Raw genomic sequence first — 22,060 nt, forward strand, 5'->3', positions numbered from 1 at the left:
CAGAAACCAACATTGGAACACTGAGGAAAACAATTCTTTAAGATATGTATCTGAGGAGCTCATGGGTAGGGCAGGCATTTAGTGTTTGTTCCTTGACATCACTGTGGTCCTTCCCTACACAGATGAGCGACTGTACATTTCTGTGTTTGTCCAAAGATAATGCATAAAGCATTATTCTCAGTTTCCGGTCTGAGTGCGGCAGGGCCAGGACCACAAATCCATACAGCCAGCAAGGTGTGTTAGAGAGGCGAGGAGGGTTGGCGCTTATGTTTCCTGGGCTTCCATTGCTGTGGATTTTACAGTATTAGGAGAGGTTCTTACTTTCTTGGTGTTCGGTTGATGCGTCTTTTATCACTTTGGGGGGACGTTATGGCTGGGGGCTTGGAGTGGGGTTTGGACTCTTTGAGGTCACACCTCACTGGGGGGAGGAAAAGAGAGGTCTCTGGTGTTTGTTTGGGAAAGGAAGGAAGGAAGGAAGGAAGGAAGGAAGGAAGGAAGGAAAGAAAGAAAGAAAGAAAGAAAGAAAGAAAGAAAGAAAGAAAGAAGAAAAAGGGAACACACGTGGATGAGTGAAAACAAGGGGTGACTTTTCAGGAGGTGCCTGAGGCACAGGGGTGAGGGTCTCCACATCTCTGAAGGGGGCGTGTGACCACCTTGCAGTCACACCTCATGATGGAGGAGGCGCCAATGCGTGGTGCTCAGAGATCTGGTGCGTTTTATTTCACTGTAAGTTTAATCATCACGTAGATTTTATTCTTCAAAGCGCTGGGGGCCACTAGAGAATAACTGAACCCTCGTGATGGATTTATATGTTTAACCTTGTGTGATGTGTGTGTTGCATGTAGTATATGTATTTGTAAGTGTGGGTGCACAATGTGTGCCTTGAGGCCAGAGGTCAGCATCATGTGTCTGCCTCAACTATCCCCCATCCTGTTTTTGAGATAGAGTCTCTCGCTCAACCTGGAGCTCAGATTCTGCTAGGCTGGCTGGTCAATGAGCATCCTGCCCCCCCCCCCCAAACTGGAGTTACAGGTGCACCACCACATCTGGCTCTTATGTGGGTGCTGGGATTTAAACTCAGGTCCCCATGCTTGCGGGACAGGCACTTTACCGACTGAGCCATTTCCCCAACCCCTATAAAAAAAATTCTTCTACTTTATATAAATGACAACCTCACATATCTACTCATCCACACCTTGCTTTCTCAAGGAACACATTCAACACATTAATCATAGGAATTGGTAAATCAATAAAAATACCCATCGTTCTGTGTTTGTGTATTTCTATGTTTGCTGTTTTGCGTGTTTCACTGGGGGTGCTCTACAAGCCATGGAAACAGTTGCTACTCAATGCTTAAGTTGCTTCCAATCCTAGCTCTTAATTTAAAAATGTCAGCACACTTGTGCAGGGCTAGTCAGAATGTGAGATGCTGCAGTCACTGTGGTTTTATGACTTGGAAGCTGGTACTCATAGCAGCATTACAAACAATAGCAATGGAAGAATGGGTTGACAACATTCGACCTGCGAATACAATAGCATATTACTCAACCCTGAACAGGAAGCAGATGTGAACATATTCCCACACGAGTGACCCATGACAACGTATTACGTATAGTAAGTGGGATAAAAGAACAAACGCTCATGATAATAATTACGTGAGTACAAGCTGGGTGTGGTGGCATGTACCTGTAATTACAGCACTTTTACTGTAGAGACAGAGAGATCGCCTCAAGTTCAAAACCAGCCTCGTCTACACAGCAAGCTCCACAAGGAGACCCTGTCTCAAAACAACAACAAAATGTTCTAAACTGTTAAGGAAAACACATATGCTATTTACCGGGAAAGGAGGGGAACATGGCCACCAGAGGCTGCACAGGGAGCCAGAAGGCCCCTGTTTGACAGGACATAATTCTTCTCTGAGAAGATGAAAAAGTAAAGAAAATAGTGTTGAAGGTTGTGCGATAATAGGAATATAATCAGCAATGCTAGTCAAACACTCAAAACTATCATCACTGGGGACGGAGAGACGATTCAACAGTGAAGAGTATGCACTGTTCTAATAGAGGCTCCCATCCCAGGCAGCTCACAACTTCTAGTCACTCTGGACCTGGGCGGTTGACCACCCTCTTTTGGATCCCATGGGCACCTGTATTCATGTGCACAAGTCACACACACAGCAAAATAAATCTTTAAAAAGTCAACACTGCAAATTTTACATTATTTATTTATTATTTTTGTTTTTTCGAAACAGGGTTTTGCTGTGTAGCCCTGACTGTCTTGGAACTAGCTCTGTAGACGAGGCTGGCCTCAAACTCACAGAGATCTGCCTGCCTCTGCCTTCCGAGGGCTGGGGTTAAAGTGTGCTCCACTACCGCCTGGCTTGTTATTTATTTTCTGAACAATTAAAAATTACCCCCAAAACAGGACAGAGAGAACTTCAAACCTCGTGACTTTAAAAATAATTGCTTTATTTATTTGTATGTATGCACATAATGTATGTATTTGTATGTATGCACATAATGTATATATGTATTTGTATGTATGCACATAATGTATATATGTATTTGTATGTATGCACATAATGTATGTATGTATTTGTATGTATGCACATAATGTATGTATTTGTATGTATGCACATTATGTATGTATTTGTATGTACGCTACAGCAGGGCTTGTACCGAATCAGAGCTGGGAAGGAGTGGTTCTCTTCCCATGTGGCGTCTGGGAAATCTAGCTTAGGTCTCAGGCTTGGTGGCCAGCACCTTTACCCTCTGAGCCATCTTGCTAGGTCAACACCTGTGACTCTATGTTCATAGGCTCTGTGTGTGTGTGTGCGTGCATGTGTGTGTACGTGCATGCACGTGTACACGCATGCGCGTGTGTCGTGTTGGATCCCTAACTGGCCTGAACCTTTGTATCCTTGGCTGGGCTAGAACTCGCTATGCAGACAAGGATTGTTCTCACTCACAGAGATCCGTGTGCCTCCGTCTCTGGAATTTTGGGATTAAAGGTGTGCGCCATATGCCCAGCATCTGTCTTCTTGATGTGTTTGTTCTTGGTGTGTGCAGGTGTGTGCACCAGTGCTTACCTGCCTCCTCCCAGCATGTGCTGCTCTGAGTCAAGCTTTCTGTTGCCCATCTTACTAACAAAAGGGCTCTGTACCTGTAAAGATACCCTCGGGGATGGAGTTGAGATCCCCGTGGTTCAATGTGTGTGAACAGAGGTGAAGCACATCTGAGCGGTAAGCCATGAACTGACAGAAGTTGTTCCTCCCCTTCTTCTCTCCATGCCATACCTTACCTCTTATTCTTTCTCTTTTCTCTCTTCACTCTCCTCCCTCCCTCCTTCCCTCCCTCCTCCACTCTTCTCCCCTCCTTTTCCTCTCTCTCTCTCTCTCTCTCTCTCCTCTCATTCTCCCCCTCTCTATCTCTCTAGGTTTTATTGATTCAGGGTCTTACTATATGGTCTAGGCTGGTCTAGAACTTACTGTGTATCCTGGGTTGACCTTGAGCTTACCATCCTCTGTCCTCTGCCTTCTGAGTGTTGAGAGATGACAGACATGTGCTGAGTGGTACTTGCATTTTAAAAGATTGACCATTAATTTGTAAACAGCCTCAGCTAGAGATGGGTTACAGAGACTGCTCAGAAGATGGATGTGGCATTACTTCAAACTCTGTGGCTCGCAATTTGATGGAATTTCAACTTAATTCCTGGTCATTAACTTACCAAAAAGTTCAAAATGGGAGGGGAGACTTACCCCAGTAAGTGACTGGTTACAATACAGGATAATGTGTGGTAAGTCAGACTTCCAGAGGAGCTCAGAGTGGGCTGTTTCTTCACAATCAGTGGCAAGGGCAAGACAGGCTTTCTTTTTTTTTTTTTTTTTTTTTTTTTTTGGTTTTTCGAGACAGGGTTTCTCTGTGGTTTTGGAGCCTGTCCTGGAACTAGCTCTTGTAGACCAGGCTGGTCTCGAACTCACAGAGATCCGCCTGCCTCTGCCTCCCGAGTGCTGGGATTAAAGGCGTGCGCCACCACCGCCCGGCAAGACAGGCTTTCTAGAGATGGTGTCCTTGGATTGCGTCCTTCTCAACAAACAGGGTGAGGCAGAGAAGATCTTGAAGAGAAAAGGTATATACTCTGAAGGATGCTGAGGCTGCAAATGGGGTAATGCTCAGGTAAGTATTTTTAAATGTGTTATTCTGTTATGGTGTGATAGAGTTGCCTCAAGGTTACCAAGAGGCTAGACCAAGGTTACCACAGACTAGACCATGTCTAGCCTGAGGTTTGCTCATGTGTGTGCCCACAGCCATTTGCAGTATACAGGGAAATGTGTAATCACTAAGCTATTTGCGACAGGGGAAAGAGAGGAGAGAGGGAAGGGAGGAAAGAGAAAAGGGAGGAGAGAGAGGGGAGGGCTCATCATTCATGGAACATATTAGCTGGCATTTGCTAATTTTTCTCAAAACTCTCCAGTGAAAAGTGACATGTGGCCACTTCCCTGAAGTGATTCCATAGCTATGTCATAGCACCAACCCAAGGTTACACACCACAGTAATATTTAGGTTTACTTAGCGTCGCAGGAAGCAGCAGACACCTGCATGTTGTAAAGAGAGGGCAAGTTGGCCGCGTCCCGCTGCCCGAAATAACGACACAGAAATTGTATTAATTAAATCACCGCCTGGCCCATTAGCTTTAGCCTCTTATTGTCTAACTCTCACACCTTGATTAACCCATTTCTATTAAATCTGTGTATCACCACATGACTGTGGCTCACCAGCAAGATTCTAACCAATGTCTGTCTCAGGCAAGAGATTCATGGCATCTGCCTCACTCTGCTCTTCTTACCAGCATTCTGTTCTGTCTTTCCTGCCTACCTGAGATCTGCCCTATCAACTAGGCCAAGGCAGTTTCTTTAATAACCAAAGAAAGCAACACAAATACAGAAGGACCTCCTACACCACCTGCATCTCTGGGAGAGCCTTTAGGTGGCATGTTGTGCTGGGCGGTGGTGGTGCACGCCTTTAATCCCAGCACTCGGGAGGCAGAGGCAGGCGGATCTCTGGGAGTTCGAGGCCAGCCTGGTCTACAAGAGCTAGTTCCAGGACAGGCACCAAAGCTACAGAGAAACCCTGTCTTGAAAAATCAAAAAAAAAAAAATTTACTTCTAGATGGCATGTTGTGATAGGGAAGGCCACCTCTGATGCTCACCAGGTGAGTCCCCAAGGCTGTGCAGAATGAAAGACAGCTTGCAGCCAGGGTGATGCGGCAGCTGATCTTCAGGGCTCAGCTCTGGAAAGCCATTTGAAAGCTCAGCTCCTTAGGCTTGCGAGGCAAATCCTTCACTGAGCTCTCTCTCTCTCTCTCTCTCTCTCTCTCTCTCTAACTCAGATTATTAGATTTTTTTTGTTAGATTATTAAAATAAGCGTTCATTGTAAAACCTGCAGACTTGGAGGAATGACAAGCTCTGATCATTCTACATTGTGCCCTAGACCGCAGGCTCGTGTGTTTGCTGCTGGACATAGAGAACCTTCCGTGATGAGCAAGTGCAAGTTTCCTAATGTAAAGTCAGCCAGTCTGGCCAAATCTGCACGCTCCAGACCATTGAGAGAATGGTGGCCAAGGTGGTCTTCTGACCTCCATACACACCCACCTATGCATGTGAGCAACAATGATAACCATCTAATAATCTATGGTTATTTAAATATTGGAAGGTATTAGTTATTTCCAATCCAGTGAAAAGCTCCCACAGGAGTGTGGCATTATTTCCTCCAGCCCCTAAGGACTGACTGATTCAGCATCTCATCAGTTTCCATTTAGAGAGCTTATGGTTAAACAAACAGTCAAGGTTCAGAACATTCGAGCAATGAACACCTAAAACAGTTATTCGGACAAGTCTGGGACGGGAGGACCTGCCAAGGTAGGCAGCATCTGTCAACTCAAACTTGAGATGGTTTGTTTTCGCAGTCAACTCAACCGAATATAGGACAATTTAGGAGATGTGCCTCTGGGTCGCTGCAGAGCTTTCAGCAAGGGCAGCTGTAGCATTCATCTGCCTCTCTGCTTCCTGACGTGAGACACAGTGTAACCCGGTACCTTACACCCAGCTGCCAAGTCTTCCTGTTGCCATGTTCTTAAGCCATGACCTTCCCTAGGCTGTGTTTGTCAAATACTTTGTCTCAGGGATGAGAAAAGTAAGTGGTAAGAAGTCCAGCGTGACTGTCCTTTGGGACTGCTCTTAACCATGGCCGTGCCCAGTGTCTGGGAACTCTATTGTGAACGGCACAAGTACCCCACGCTGGTGGGAAGGGGAGTGTGTGTCTGACTTGGTGTCTTCTGCAGGGCTCCCTGTGGCGTCTCTGGTGGTCAAGGCTGGTCTTTTGGTGCTCCCTGTTGCACTGCTATGCGGGACTTTTCTCTGCTGTCAGCGTGACTGTAGACTCTAGAATCTTCCCTTGTGTGGAACCAGAATTTCACTTTCATCACCCGAGCACTTGGGCAAGTCCTCTCCCCTCCTGCCTGCCTTGTAGCTTCATCCTGTTCCTCAAATCCCTGGCCTTCTGTGACATTCCTAACCAAAGCATTCACCTAACCCCAAGCTAGCTTTAGCGCTTTCCCAGCAAGGCAATTCTCTTAAGAGCGAATTCTTATACTGGCTGCAAGGGGGATAAAGTGTTCTAACCACCCTCCAATAATAAAGCAACAGAGGTTGAGAGTGATTTATTTTCTTTTAAAAAATAAATTAGAACAGGCTCAAGGTTATCTTGGTAATAATAGCCCTGTCTCTCTCCCTTGCATTCCAATATGCCGCTGAATGGGAGTGGAAGCCGAGACTTACAGCTCGCTCAAAAGGAACGGAGCGCTGGGTGCTATCTGTGCCTTGCCAGGACAAAAGAGCTCCGCTACTCTGCCTGGTTCCTGACAGTAGCTATCTGGCATCTGTGCCTACAGCCCCACAGTTGGATTTTCAGCCTCCCAGAGAGCACACAGTGCCTTGGGCAATCCTGACAATTTACGAAAGTAATTCTTTGTTTGAAGCCGACGTTCGCTTCCTAGAGACTCTGTCTTTGTCGTCTAACTCTATTTGCATGGATTCAGACCTGGCTAATTTCATTTTAGTTCCAGCCTTGTAAACTATCCATCTTAAGCATAGATCTGATAAACCACCTTCTTGATTGAAATTTTCAGTGGCTCCCCGCTTCCCAGAGAGTAAGAGTCTATAGCATCTTAGATAAGCTTGTTGAGACATCGCTTCCAGCCTTCTCTCATGTCCACCTGTCTTGGCCCATCCTGTAAATGTGTATGTCACTTTATTTCACTCCTCTTGCTGTGTTTTATTTTTTATCCAGATACTAACCAAACCAAGCCCCATTAGCTTTCCAGATCAAAGAAGGTCAGGCGCCATCAAGGTATGCCTGTGGCTTTTTAACCAGTATGACTCCACAGATCCACAAATGATTTATTAATTTCCAATGGATCTTTAGCCTTCAGGCTTTATTTAACTTCTATTATCTCTGGGACTTTTAGGACCTCTTAGATCTCTGCTTTCCTGTGGCCGCCAGTCACATGGGCCTTGAGCTCTTGAACTATTGGCAGTCAGTTGAGTTGAGATGTCTTGTCAGTGTGAGTTACGAGCTGGTTTAAAGGCTTAGTGCAGATTATAAACATCTCACTAGTGGTTTTTTTTTTTTTTGGTTTTTTTCAAGACAGGGTTTCTCTGTGGTTTTGGAGCCTGTCCTGGAACTAGCTCTTGTAGACCAGGCTGGTCTCGAACTCACAGAGATTCGCCTGCCTCTGCATCCCGAGTGCTGGGATTAAAGGCGTGCGCCACCACCGCCCGGCTTCACTAGTGGTTTTTAATGTTGATTTTGTGGTAAGGGACTAATTTAGTTATATCGCTGTATCTAGTTCATATTGTTAGAATCATTTTATATTAAGACCCCTTTCAACATGACTATTATAGAATTTAATATGGTGTCACATGATTGTAATGTTATTGGACATCCCCACTTTAATCCATGATAGGGGGCTCAGTCCTAAGAACCTTGAATCATCACCATGATATTTCAGTTTCTGTTGTTCCCACCGACGTTCTCTGGGGTCAGGCACTTAACTTTCTATACTCATCCCTCCATAATTTAGTGTGTCTGAATCCATGCCTTTAATTGCAGTACTCAGGAGGCAGAATCAAGAAGATTTCTTTAAGTCCCAGATGACTGTGGCATGCATAGTGTGTTACATGCCAGATAGGCCTACATTGTGAGACCCTGTCTTGCACGCTCTCTCTCTCTTTCTCTCTCTGTCTTACACAGATTCAGTGAATAATGTAATAAATGTTTGTCACGGCCCCCTCGTCCAGCAAGGAAGACGCGCAACACTGGAGCTCTTCTTGCTAAGCAGTTTATTTCAGGACTTTATTCACAGCAATCTTTTCCCTTCTCTTTCTCTCTTTCTCTCTCTCTCCCTCTCCCTCTCTCTCTCTTCCTCTGTCCCAGGGCAAACCTCTCCAGCCCTTAAGTAGGCATGGGCTACCAATCCCCGATTGCCAGGTGGGCACTGCCCATAGGTCCACGCATATGCAAGCAGCTGACGATCATTGCGTGATAATAGCATAAGTCAGGCCTAGTTGATATTAGGAGTTGATTATCACAGAGAGCACTCGCTTTCGGGATCGCGGAGGGCGGGAGCCAGCACCATCAGGTGCGACTCCACGCAGCTCTCTACACATAGCCATCAGGTGTGACTCCACACGGCTCTCTACAAATGTTCCCTTAGTGTGTCTGTTGCTGTGATAAAATACCACCACCAAAAGCATCCTGGAGAGGAAAGGATTTATTTCCATCGTACTCCTGGGAAGGTCAGGGCAAGAACTCAAGGCGGGAAACTGGAGACAGGAACAGATGCAGAGGCTGTGGAGGAGTGCTGTTTTCTGACTTGCTTTACATGGCTTGCGCAACCTGCTTCCTCACAGCACCCAGGACCACCTACCCAGAGGTGACACCACTCACCTTGTGGTTGGCCTTCCCGCGTCAATTATCAATGAAGAAAATGTACCACAGGCTTGCCCGCAGGCTAGTCTGTTGGGATAATTTTCTCAGTTGAGGTTTCCTCTCCCAAAGTGATTCTAGATGATATCAAGTTGACATAAATCTAGACAACATACATGTTAATGAAATAAAACAGAAAGTGCTTTACCAGAAGGGGTCAGAAATCCCAAATGCTTGGAGAAATCAGGCAGGGAACATAGGAAGCTAACTGGGGTTTACAGACATTAAGATGCGGAGGGGAAGCTGGAGGATGTGAGTAGGCTGGCAGGGACAATGGCTGACTGAAGGCCTACTGTTGTTGCTTTAGGAACATCTAGTGAAAGAGAAACATCCATCAAAATTGGACACTGTCAGGAGACCAAGCAAAGAGGAGAAAGCAGTGACCACGGACAGGATCTTACACACAGCAGCATCCTTGGACATCCGTGGGACAGAATCCCTGGCCTGTGAGGCAAGAGGAAGTGCTTAGCTATGCCAAGCAGACAAAGGTAGCCTGGGAATATGCCTGGGCTGTCTTAAAAACTATTAAATTGTCAAATGTCAGTTGTGAAAGAGCTCAGGCACAGAATACCTGGCAGGCTCTACTGACAACTTTGTTAATCCTATGAAGCCTGGAGTTCACGTCAGGATTGTCTGATGGGCAAATGGCAGGCACCACCAACATGGTTATCATTATGCCAACTTATGAAAGGCCCAGCCATTCCCCTGCCTCAGCTGGATTATTCCTGCATGCATACAGGCCCAGAATTGCAAAAGTATTTGAGTCTTCTAGTGGAATTGAATTTTTCTGTGAATTCAACTTTTTTTGATATATGTTTTGATATTTAAAACCTGTGTTAGCCAATAAAAGCCTGGAGATAGCCTGAAAAAAAAAAGCTTGCTTTTTAGGCTAAAGAGTAAGGCTATGTCCTAGACAAACACAATGGCAGGGTCATCAGCAGAGGGTTGATCAAGAGCATGGGCAGCTGTGTGGACTTGAGCCCGCAACTGTTCACAGGTCAGCAATGCTGCGAAGGCTTCAAGAACTGGGTTTTAAAATTTCTCTGTGTAGTTGTTCAGCATTTAGGTATTTTAGGAAAAAAAACAGCAGAGTGTGTCGTATATAAAGTAAATTTTTTTTTGTTTGGGCTTTTCAGGAGTGTGAAACTGCCCACTTAATGTAAATGAGACTAAAATGTCTCTCCTACCCACATCTGTAACTACTTGGGATTTTCTTAGGCAATGACCAAGAAACTGTCAATTTCTGATTTTTAAGAGCTCTGATGACCCGGGTATTTGCAGGGAGTCTTCCCACTGAGTGTCTTCACATACACAGAATGTCACGGTTCATGTAGTCTGCATGTTGGTTAAAGAAATGCTGATTTAAGATGCCAGTGTGCAACTGCTGTGGGAGACGGCAGTTCCACTTTAATGCTTCACGTCCTTAAAATCTCAAATCAATACTCTAATACAAAAGAATCCCAGCTTAGGATAGATCCTTGTTAGCAATTTATTTTTTGTCATATAATAAAACTCACTAGCCTGTCACAACACCAGGGTTGACAGTTAAGGGGTCTTCACTCCACTGAGCAAGAAAACAAGCAGACATGTAAAACTGCGCTCCAATTTCAATTTTGTTGTTTTATCCATAAAGCAAGCGCCTGAAATCAGCATCTGTTTATAATGTCACCTTTGAAAGTGACCTGTCATAGGTTCACCAGCAATAGAGAATTGTTAAAAACACCTAAGTAAACAGAAAAAAAGGGACCAGCTAGCTCTAAGACAAGTCAAATAGTTTGGCGTCCCCCTTTGTCAGGGAAAAGCATACATTTATTAAGAGTGAATAACAGCTGTGAAAACATCTGAACTGGGCTTGGATTAGTTGAGCATTGGATAGTTTGGAAGTCTCTTCTCATTTGCAGAGAGCCTTCTCTCTGGTTCCAGCTGTGTTTCCCTGCCCCAGGTTTCCTCATTTGCAAACCACACCTAATGCTGGTTCACAAGATGGTGGTTCTCTGGCAGGGCGTCCTCAGCATGGGGCAGACTGGTTGGCTTTTCCTGCAGCCTGAGAGCGTGGTCAGCATCGAAGAAGAGCATCCTGGGCTTGCAATATTCAATTTTTAGTGTCTTACTGTTCACAAAATCAAGGAGCAGATGTTAGAACTCAGTTCTAAAAAGTTGTTATTAACACTGGAAAAGCTACTCAAATTAAAATGATCCTATATGAAGTGTCTAGTTGTATAATTGGTAAAATAATATTAGCACAGAAATTCCTTCATCGGGAAAACATACGGGATTCTACACGGAGAGAAAGAGCCGTGCCGCTTTCCAGAGTGTCCTCCAGTCCTGCTCCAAGTGCATTTGACCTTCGTTCAGGGTTTCTCTCCCAGGGAAGACTATTGTTCCCTGCAGCTGTCATGCCCTCTTACTTGAAGTGGACCACTGTGACAAGCTGAAGAAGAACAGTCATGGTGAACACGTGTGAGAGTCCCCCCCAAGGTGCAGGATTTTTCCCGGAGGAGGTTCAACTTTCTGATGGTGTGAAGAGTTTGCCTCCTTCAGAAATAACACTAAATGTAGATCTTTCACCTTTGCCCAGGGGCGTAATGTGTGGCACAGCAGGAGCTTGTGCTGGGCGATGGCCACAGCCCAGGCTGCAGCAGATAGAGACCAGCCTTCCCTATTGCTAAGCTACTGTGATGGAGAGGCTAGAAGTGTGCTACACCTTTTAGGAAGGAGGACTTGATGGAAAAGGGCTTCTAATTATGACCTAGGGCGGGAAAGATGGCTCAGCATTAAGAGGCTTCCTGCTTTTCTAGAAAACTCAAGTTTGCTTCCCAGCATCCACGTTGGACGGCTCACAACCAGCATTAATTCCAACTCGAAGGAATTGGCCCCCTATTCTGGCCTCCATGGGCACCCATACAGGTGGACTATAGTCATATAGTCACATAAATTTTAAAAATGTATCTAGCTACATTATACACATGAATAAAATACTATGGTGTTGCATAGTTCTTTTTTTCCACGATGGAAACTTTCCATCCTAGGGAAGTTCCAAAAGCCAGAAGGTAAACACCTCAGAAGAGCTCCAGTAAGTCCTTGAAACTGGCCAGGTCCCCGAGCCCTTTTCTCTCAAGCTTAACAAAGACCACTGAGACTGTCACTCAGAAAAGTCAAGCCGCAAGAAGACTGGGCCTGGGAGGATTATCTTAAATACCCTTAAGACTTTGACACAAAACCAGGCTATTCCAGGTTTTCTGGACTTAGTTCCTGTTTCTGCTGAAGTGTTTTTATCTGCTCTTTGGCTCATGAGGCTGTCGCCAACACCACCATCAGTGTGGGGATGGGCTGGATGTAATTCCAATATCTCCTCAAACTTAAAAAACATTGTGTGGATATTCTTCAAACAACCAGAAAACTATCAATGTTTTGTCACTGTCCATGTGACGTCCCTTCAAACTGGGTGTGAGCAGCCCACAGGCCAGCCCTGATGGATGGAAATGATCACAGAGGTCTCAGGCTATGCTGGTCTGTCTGTCTGTCTGTCTGTACAGGATTGTCCTTCAAGCCCAGCCGCTTCAGGATCTGCTGGCTGGGTACACCAGCAAGGATTATTTTTTTAAAAAAAAAATATTTGAAGTGGGAAGACCCACTTTTAATTTGGGCCACACTTTCTGTATTCAGACTATATAAGGACATGGAAGAAAGAAGCTTGCTCTGTTTGCCTGTGTGCTCTCCCGCTTTCTGGCAAAAATTATTCCTTTACTGGCGTTACAGCCCACTTCTTCAGGATTCTGACGTACACTGAAGACCAGCTGAGACACCCAGCTGGATGTACAGCTATTGGATTCTTGGACCATCCATCCATAGACCATTGTTGGACTAGTTGAACCACAGCCATTAGAATAAAACTTTCCGTATATTTATTTTAAAATTCTACTCCTCTGAAAAACTCGACTTATACAGATTTTGGTTGCAGAAGTGGTTCTAAAGCAACAGAAGTATAGAGGTGAACTTTTCAGGTATCTAGAATAGACCTTCCAGTTTGTGAACACTTACAGTTACTGAAGCCTCTCCTAGAATGTCAGAGTATTCAAAGTCCATGGTGTGAACTATTTTACAAATTCAAGGAGACAAATACATTTGATTATCTTGATTCACCAATTTTGAGAAATAAGATTTGGTGACTCTGTATAAAATTTAGACTATTTGTGGAGAATAAGGAAAATAGTGATCCTGTTTAGTTGCTCCTAGCCTCTCTGGATAAACTGACATGGGAAAGGAATGAACTCCTGGTAAAATTAACCAACTTCTAGCATCTCAGAACACAGTGAAAGACAACAGTGAACTCAGTGCTGAAAATGGCCAGCTCCAGATATGAATAAGCAGTCTAGAGCATCCTAAGAGTGCCCTGGAAGAGAGTCTTCTTGCCAGCAGCCTCAGAGCTCAAGTTTCACAAAATCAAACCAAGGCCATCATTATAAGGTTGGCCAAATTACAGGAAAAATTCAGGTCCCAACCTCAGAGGGTGTCGGTGGTTAAAGGAATGACATTACTTAAAGAATGGGGTCCTATAGCCTGGGATGGGGATGTGTGGGAGGACTCTATTGAGTCTGAGGACTTTGAACCCTCACATTTTTAAGGGTTTATCTCACCTGAGGGAACATTCTCTCCACCCTCAGCAGAAGGTGTTCTCCCACCGCCGTCTCCTGAAATATTGCCTTTCCCGCTTTTGACTGAGGAAATTCACTCTTCATTGTCTGCTCAACCAGCAGAGACTTTCTCAGAAGGACATTCCAACTGTGATGTCCCTTACAGTCAACCAATAGTTGCCTCTAGACAGATAACCAACTACAGGCTAAGCAGGCTTCTAGAGGGGAGCTAGATCTAAAGGGAGAATGAGTTTGCTAATTCGTTCCAGTAGAAATCCGGGGAATATATATGCGAATGAATTTTAAGGGTGTGGGACCATGGTGGAAGCAACCTAATTGGATCAGGCTGAGTTTATTGATAAGGGCTTACTCAGTGGAGAGTCTAGGTTTAATATGGAAGCTTGTACAGTTAAAAAGGTGTCCAAAGTTTCTTAGAATGTTTGGAAGCATTTGTCCAAAAATGGCTTACTGACAGGAGTTAAAGATGCCTGATAGCCCTTGACTTAGTGTTGATGAAGGTATTTTAAAGCTCAGGGAAATTGTGATGTTAGAGAGGGTATGCTGTGTGAAACCTAATTCTCCACCATGGGAGCCCCAGAAGACACACCCTTCACCCATCCTATGAGATGCAGAATGGTGAGGGGTACCAGCACAGGTGATGGATGAGCTTTGTTGTCATCTTTTTTTTTGTGCCCAACCGTAGGGTTAGAGATGCTGCTGCTCATTTGAATGAATTAAATGCAGTGGGTTTAAGTGGACCCCAAGGTAGCAGGGCTAGGTGGCAGCCCTGAATCACCAAAAGAAGGTTATTGAAGTTATCATAATGGACAGCATAGCCACAGTGGCTGAAGCCGTAATGATCAACACAGGCAAAGTGAATTTTATGGTGATGTGACTCATATGGACCTTTGGTATTGGCTAGTCAATCGTGGTGTTTCTAAGGCATGAAATAAGTAAAAAGCCTACTGCAGTTTTGTTTGCTCTGTATAAGCAAAACCGTTCTCAAACAACTCAAAGAATCCATTGGATCATGGCAGCTGAGAATCTCAGCAGGGAACCAGTTTCCAGACTTGAGCCAACTGCAGACCCGGAACCTTTAAGGAAGCAATCATTCTATATGCCCTGTAGCTCCGTTCCTCTAGAGAACCCTGACTAATACAGTCACCTAGTGCTACTTTTAGGTTTTTGTACAATCTTAGTGCTGGATTCCATAATGGAGGTTTCGCCAGCAGTGTATAGGTCCCCACACTCCATCTCTTGCCTGGAACTCTCTGTTTTTTTCTTACTAACATTCTCGCTTGGGTGAGATGATGGCTTAGTGATCTTGACTTGGGTTTCCCTGGCAATGTCGTTCATTTCTTCACGTAAATCCACATTTGTATATGTTTATGTATATAATGCTTTCAACTCACCTCAACTCCTAACCCCTCCATCCATTTTAAACTGAATTACTTATTTGTCATGGAGTTTTGGAGCTCTTACTATACATTCTAGGTACCAACCATTGCTAGATGTGTTCCCTGTGATGTGTGCACTGGAAATATTTTTTCCTCCTGTAGCTGTCTCTGAACTCTGCTCAGTGTTTTGCTGTGCAGAAGGTTTTTAGTTTCGTGAAATCATGCCTGTTTTTAATCTCACTTTCTGGCTTTGTTCAATAAATACTTGTCTGTTGCAGTGTTTAAAAGTATTTTACTTGTTTTTCTTCTCACAGTTTTAGGCTGACATTTTGAGTTGACCTTTGTAACTGGTAAGAGAAGAAGTCCATTTCCATTCTTTTACTTGGAAACATCCAATTTTCCCAATGATAGTTACTGAAGATTAGTCTTTCTCCAGTGTGTGTCCTTAGCACATTTGTAAAGACTAACTTAGCTGTAGGTGTGTGGGTTTATGTCTAGGTTTTCTACTCTGTCCCATTAACTCCTGTGTCTTTACGTGTGTGTGTGTGTGTGTGTGTGTGCACGCACCAGTGCCATACTGTTTTGTTAATGTAGCTTTATAGCATGTTTTGAAGTCAGATGATATCTTACTCTTCTGTTGCTAGGAAGAGACATCATGACCAAGACAACCTATAAAAGAAAGTATTTAGTTAGAGTCTTGCTTACAGCTCCAGAGGATTAGTCCATGACAGGGAGCATGGCAGCAGGCACACAGGCATGGCACTGGAGCCATTGCTGAGAGTTCTCATCTGATCCACAAGAAGGCAGAGAGAGAGAGAGAGAGACTCTGGGAATGGTGTGGGCTTTTGAAACCAAGCCCACTCCTGATGGGCAACTTCCACTGTGAAGTCTGCAGCCCTCCTGAAACAAGGCCCTGCCTCCTAATCCTCCCTGAGCAGTCCACCAATTGGGAACCAAACATTCAAATGCATGAGCCAATAGGGGCCATTCTCATTCAAACCACCACAGATCACACGATGCCTTTATTCTTTGCTGCTGTTAATCAAAGTGGCTTTGCTTATTGGGACTTTTTGTGGTTTTCGTATAAACTTTAGAGTTGTTTTATATGTGAGTTTCCATGAGTATTTTGATAAGATTTTCATTGACTCTGTCAATCACTTGATTTATGTGGCTATTTTGACAGTATTGATTTTCTTAATTTAAGAATGTGAGATGTCTTTCCACACCTTTCTTTTCCAATTTCTTTTTACTAGGGCTTTAAAATATCTGTTTTAAAGATCGTTCATCTATTTGGTTAAATTCATTGCTAGGTATTTAATTTCTCGGTACGTATTGTAAATGGAATTGTTTCCTTGATTTCTATTTCAGGTAATTTACTATTGGTTTGTACCCAGCACTGTTTGCCTTTGTATGTTGGTGTTATAGCTTATAATCTTACTGAATTTATTAGTTCTAATAATTGTGGCAGAGTTTTAGGAGGTTTTTATTTAGAAGATTGTGTCAATTTTACATAATAGTGACAACTAGACTTCTCTTTCAATTTGGTCACTCTTTATCTTTTTCTCAATTAATTTTTCTGGCTTGGCCTTCCAAGACAATTTAGCATAAAAGTAGGTAGATGGGTATCCTTTCTTGTTCTAGACCCTCAAAGGTAGATCTTTCAGCTTTTCCATTTCCCATTCAACACAATTTTAACTTTTGACTTAGTATAAGTGACTTTTAGTGGGTTAAAATGCTTTCCTTACATTCCTAGTTTGTTCTATGTTTTTTATGATATAGTGTTAAATTTTACCAAATGATTTTTCTGCACCAATTAAGATGAACATATGGTGTTTATACTGTTGATCTAATGTATGATGCATTGGTTTGTGTACATTGAAACATCTTTGCCTTCATGGGGTAGTTGATCATGATAAATGACTTTTATTTATTTATTTGGTATAGCACCAGCTATGAGGAGTAGGGAGAAGGAGTCAGATTTCCTGGAACTGGAGTTACAGATAATTGTGAGTCGATGTGTGGGTGATGGAAACCAAATCCAGACCCTCTGTAAGAATGGCTGCTGCTCTTTCTATATATAGCTGGCTTTGGTTTCTGGGACTCTATTGAACAGTTTTGCATCCATGTTCATCATAAAATACTGGCCTGTGACTTTCTGTTTTTTTATTGTGAGATTATGACCTCATATTCCTGAGTCCTCTGCCACCAATTTTCTTTATCAGGGATTTACCTCACAGAGACTTTAGATTCAAGGCTCAGTTTAATAATTTGTACTTGTGTCTATGTGAATTTATCTATTGAATAGTTAACAATTTTGTAATTGATAACCAATTTTAAGCTGAGATATCCCTTAAGATAAAAATGTCCCAAGTTTCTTTGATCTTATTTCAGAGCCACTCACATTTTCCAAGCTTGAATCAGAGGTCCCACTGTTCATCTTACCTGAAGCAATGACCTTTGTGAACTCCACCATTCTAGATGTATGTGGAAGGCATTTGCTCCCTGGTCCTCTGTGCATCACTAGGTGTCTTAGTCAGGGTTTCTGTTGCTGTAAAAAGGCACCACAACCATGGGAACTCTTATAATGGATAATATTTAATTGGGGTGGCTCACTTACAGTTCAGAGCTTTAGTCCATTATCATCATGGTGGGAATCAAGGCAGCTTGCAGGCAGACATGGTGCTGGAGAGTGAGCTGAGTGTTCTAACATCTTGACCCACAAGCAACAGGAAGTAGGCTGAGTCACTGAGTGTGGCTTGAGCATATATGAGATCTCAGAGCCTGCCTCCACAGTGACACACTTCCTTTAACAAGGCTATACCTACTCAAACAAGGTCACACATCCTAAAAATGCCACTCCTTTTGGGGCTATTTCTTTCAAACAACCACATTAGAGTAATAACATTGTGGTATCAGAGATGAGTTGGTGTTCATTGCTGTATACTTGTGCAAGAAAGGATGCTGAGGCTAAGAAAAGTTGAACACATACATAACTTTAAATTTTTAACAACTTCATACTGTATCCTAAGTTGTCTGATATTTTGACAAGACTATGTAACTTAGAACATTCCAGAACTTTAAGATCCTTAATATTTACTGAGCCTTAAAAAAAAAAATTCCAACTTTTATCTGTGTAGGAAAGACCAGTGCAAAGTGCTCGTGGGTGGCTTCATTCCCAAGGGGCTTTGCCATGGTAGGGGGTTGTCTCTTGGGTGGACAGCCCCTAAATATGATCAGAGTAAGGATCTGGCAGCTGGATATCACTTGGGGGCAACCATTTGCCAAGCTGTGGCTCTTCTGTGTCTAACAAGAACGCTATTTACAGGACTGTATAGTGAAAGGCCGGGCTGAGGTGCACCTTTCTGTCTGTGCTAGGCATGGTTTGTTTTCCCATTATGGTCTTTCTCACATGCTATGGTTCTCAGGGTTCATCTCTAGGGGTAAGTGTCTTCGGAGTAAGCAGCTGTCTCTTCGTCACTGTCCACTTTCACCTGGGCAGTGGTTGAAGCAGGTCCCTGGAACCTGGGTGCTAATCCTGCCTCACATCTTATTCAGTGGGTATTGCCAATTCATTTCACTTTTTCCTTATTTTTTTGTTTTTGATGCAACTTTATTTTCTAGAAGAATTTGGCTTCATAGAAAAGTTGTGAGAAAAAGCAGATATTTCCTGCATTCCATCCCCTTTCCAGCCCCATGGTTGCAGAGCCTTCACCACCCCTGCATCTTATCCCGTGTCTAGTCCTATGACTGCAAAGCCTTCTGCACCCCTGCACCCCACCATCTCCAGCCCGTGGTTTCATAGCCTTCTGTACCCCTGCATCTCGCCCTGTCTCAAGCCCCATGGTTGCATAGTCTTCCACACATGTGCTAGCTGGTACATCTGGTACAACTGGCGAGCCTGCATTAGTACACGGTTGCTCATAGGGTGTAGTTCACACCATAGTTCACTGTAGGCATCCTACATCCTGTGAGTTTTTATAAATGTACAACGAAATATGGTCTGGAGGGATGGGTCACCACTTAAGAGCACTGGCTGCTCTTCCAGAGGACCCGTGTTCGATTCCCAGCACCCACATGGTGGCTCACAACCGTTTGTAGTTTCAGTTCTAGAGGATCTGATGCCCTCTTCTGTCCTCTGTGAGCACTGCACAAACAATACACAAACATACACACAGGCAACGCACACACATAAAATAAATTTTAAAACCACAGTGAGATCTATTCAGCATTGCAGCTCATAGGCCCTGAAAGTCCTCTGCTCTGTGTGTAGCCCCACCCCCACACGGTGCCTGTATAGTCCTCCCTCTCCTTACCCTGCCTGTCTCTGCTGTTTTGTTGTTTCTATAGTTTTGCTTTTTAGAGAATGTACGATTATTTAGCTTTCTAAAGATTTTATAGGGCTTAATGTTTTCATGTATAAATGAGGTTAATTTCTATTCTACTTCCATGGCTGGTGGGCCGTGGTACCAGTCTGCAGTGTGAAGGAGCCTCCCCACACTCCAGGGATGTGTGAAGGCTGTTGCCGCCAGAATGTGATTGGCACTTCCAAAGAAGAGTGCTTCCCTTTAGTAGCCCCTTAAATACTTTCCTCGGTAGTAGAAGAGGCAGAATCTTAGTTTGGCTGTTGGCCATGAAAAGTTTGGCAGAGGTGAGTGGATCTTTATGTGTTTGAGGTCAGCCCGGTCTACACAGTCAGATCCTGCCTCAGAACAAAACCAAAGCATCAAAAGCCAACAACAAAAGCCAAAACAAATAGATGAAAAGTTGGTTGAAGTCAGCAATATCCACTTTTTTTGTTTAATTTGTCTTTGAGAAAAATCCTGATCATCCTTGGCTTTAAGACCCCTACGACAGAGAGAGCCCCTCCAGCAGTGAGGGACAGTACAAGGTAGAAATACATGGTTTGTTGTTTTCAGGTCCTGGGGATGGTGCACAGCACACTTGAAGGACACACAGAGACAGACATACCCACAGAGGCCAGGGGACTCCTGGAAAGGTGAAGAAGAGAGAGGGTGAGGACAAGCTGTGGGTTAGGTTCTTGTCATTTCGACAGCACCCCATCAGGGAGCTTTAGTTGGCAGCTTAAGTGAACGGCTGTAGGTTTAGGAGAATGACTGTGGCTGCTAGGGCTGTGTGGGCTGTAAGTGCAGGCGGGTGGGGCAGGCATGCTGTGCTGTTCTGTCTTGTGGGAAAGTGGTCACCAGAGGACAGAGGCATGAGAAAGATGTCTGGGAGGACCACACTGAGGACTCGCGACCAGGGAGTGGAGCTAGAAATGATGTCAAGGGTTGTAGGGTTTGTCTCTCAGGTGAGAAAGCCCAGGTTATATTGAAACTTGAATCCAGAGGCAACATGTAGTTGCAAAGATTCACAACACTTTTTAAAAAACACCTTTACTGCCATTTATTTATTTGTTAAGTCTCTCTATGTGTACGCACATGTATACGCGTGTGCATATGCACACATATACATAGTAGAAGTCAGAGTTCAGCTTGTAGGAGTGGTTCTCTCCCTCTACCGTGTGGGTCCTGGGGATGAACTCAGGTTGTCTAGGTCGACAGTGAGAGCCATTACTCACTGAACCCTCTCACCAGACCTTATTGCACTCCGAGTGGCAAGTGAAGGTTTGGAATGACAGTTACCTCTTAGTCGGCATTCACAAATGTCCCAGTTGTGTCCAAAGACAGCCATCTCTAGAGGGATTTCCAGAGCCCCATGTGTGCTAAAGGGAACAGGCAGCGAGGTGAACTTAGTCATGTGGGTGAGAGTCTCCAGAGAAGTGGGAGGCAAGGGGGTCATAGCTTCTGGTGCTGGCCTTCTTTATTCCATCTGGATATATTTGGGGGAGGTCTCAGAGTTGTGTTTCTAATTAGTTCCCAGCTACCACCAATGACTCAGTCACCTCACTTTGAGGCCTGGGTTTCCTAGGTTCTGTTTCAAAAGTCTGCTACGTTCAGAAACCATCTAGAACAGATAAAGGATATGGATCTTGATTCCCCTCCCCCAAGCTCCTAGGAGTTTCTAGGGTTCCACCTCACAGGTCACTCTTAGGCACCAAGGTGTCTGGGAACCGCTGACTCAGACAGAAATTCTCAGCCTGGTTTATACTGTACGGATTGTTAGAGTTATGTGGGTAATGGGGGGACATTAATACCTTCGCCCCTGAAATTCTGATTTTTTTAAATCAGGTAGTCTGGTGTGATATCTAAGTACCGTGATTGATTTTACATTTGTGTGTTCATATTTATGTGTGTATGTATAAATGTGTATGCAGACACACTCATGTGTGTAAATGATCTTGCACATGAGCACACATATGTGTAGAGGCCAGAGAACAATACATGGCTTTCCTCAGGCATCATCCATCTCCCCTCCTCCTCCTCCTCCTCCTCTTCTTCTTCCTCCTCCTCCTTCCCCCCTCTCTCTCTTTCTTTGAGAAACCCTGAGAGTTTCTTATTGAACCAGAACTCAGTAAGTAGGCTAGACTGGATGGCCAGTGAGCCCCAGAGTTATCAGTGGTACCACCTCATAGAGACTTTTAAATGTATTCTGGGGACTGAACTCAGCTTCTTGGGCTTGCAAGGTATGGTGGTTACTTTTTGATTCAAACTGAAGTCATCTGGGGAGAGGGAACCTCAACCGAAGCATTGCCACCTTCAGATTGGCTTGTGGGCATGTCTGTAGGGCATCTTTTGATGAATGATTTATCTGGGAGGGCCCAGCCTACTGTGGACAGTGCCTCTGCTGGGCAGATGGTTTCAGGCTGTCTAAGAAAGAAAGCTGAGCAAGCCATGAGGAACAAACTGTTAGACAGCATTCCTCTGTGATCTCTGCTTCTATTCTTGCCTTGAGTCACTGCCTCGGCCTCCTGAAAGGGTTCTTCGCTTGTTCAGTGGGTCTTAAGATTACCACCGAGGTATTCACGGCACTAATGTGCCCTGTTAGTCACTGATGTGGTTCATAGGTGTCATAGCTGAGTAGGAT

The sequence above is a fragment of the Chionomys nivalis genome, chromosome 24 (assembly GCF_950005125.1).
Source record: "Chionomys nivalis chromosome 24, mChiNiv1.1, whole genome shotgun sequence".
In the NCBI taxonomy this organism is placed as follows: domain Eukaryota; kingdom Metazoa; phylum Chordata; class Mammalia; order Rodentia; family Cricetidae; genus Chionomys; species Chionomys nivalis.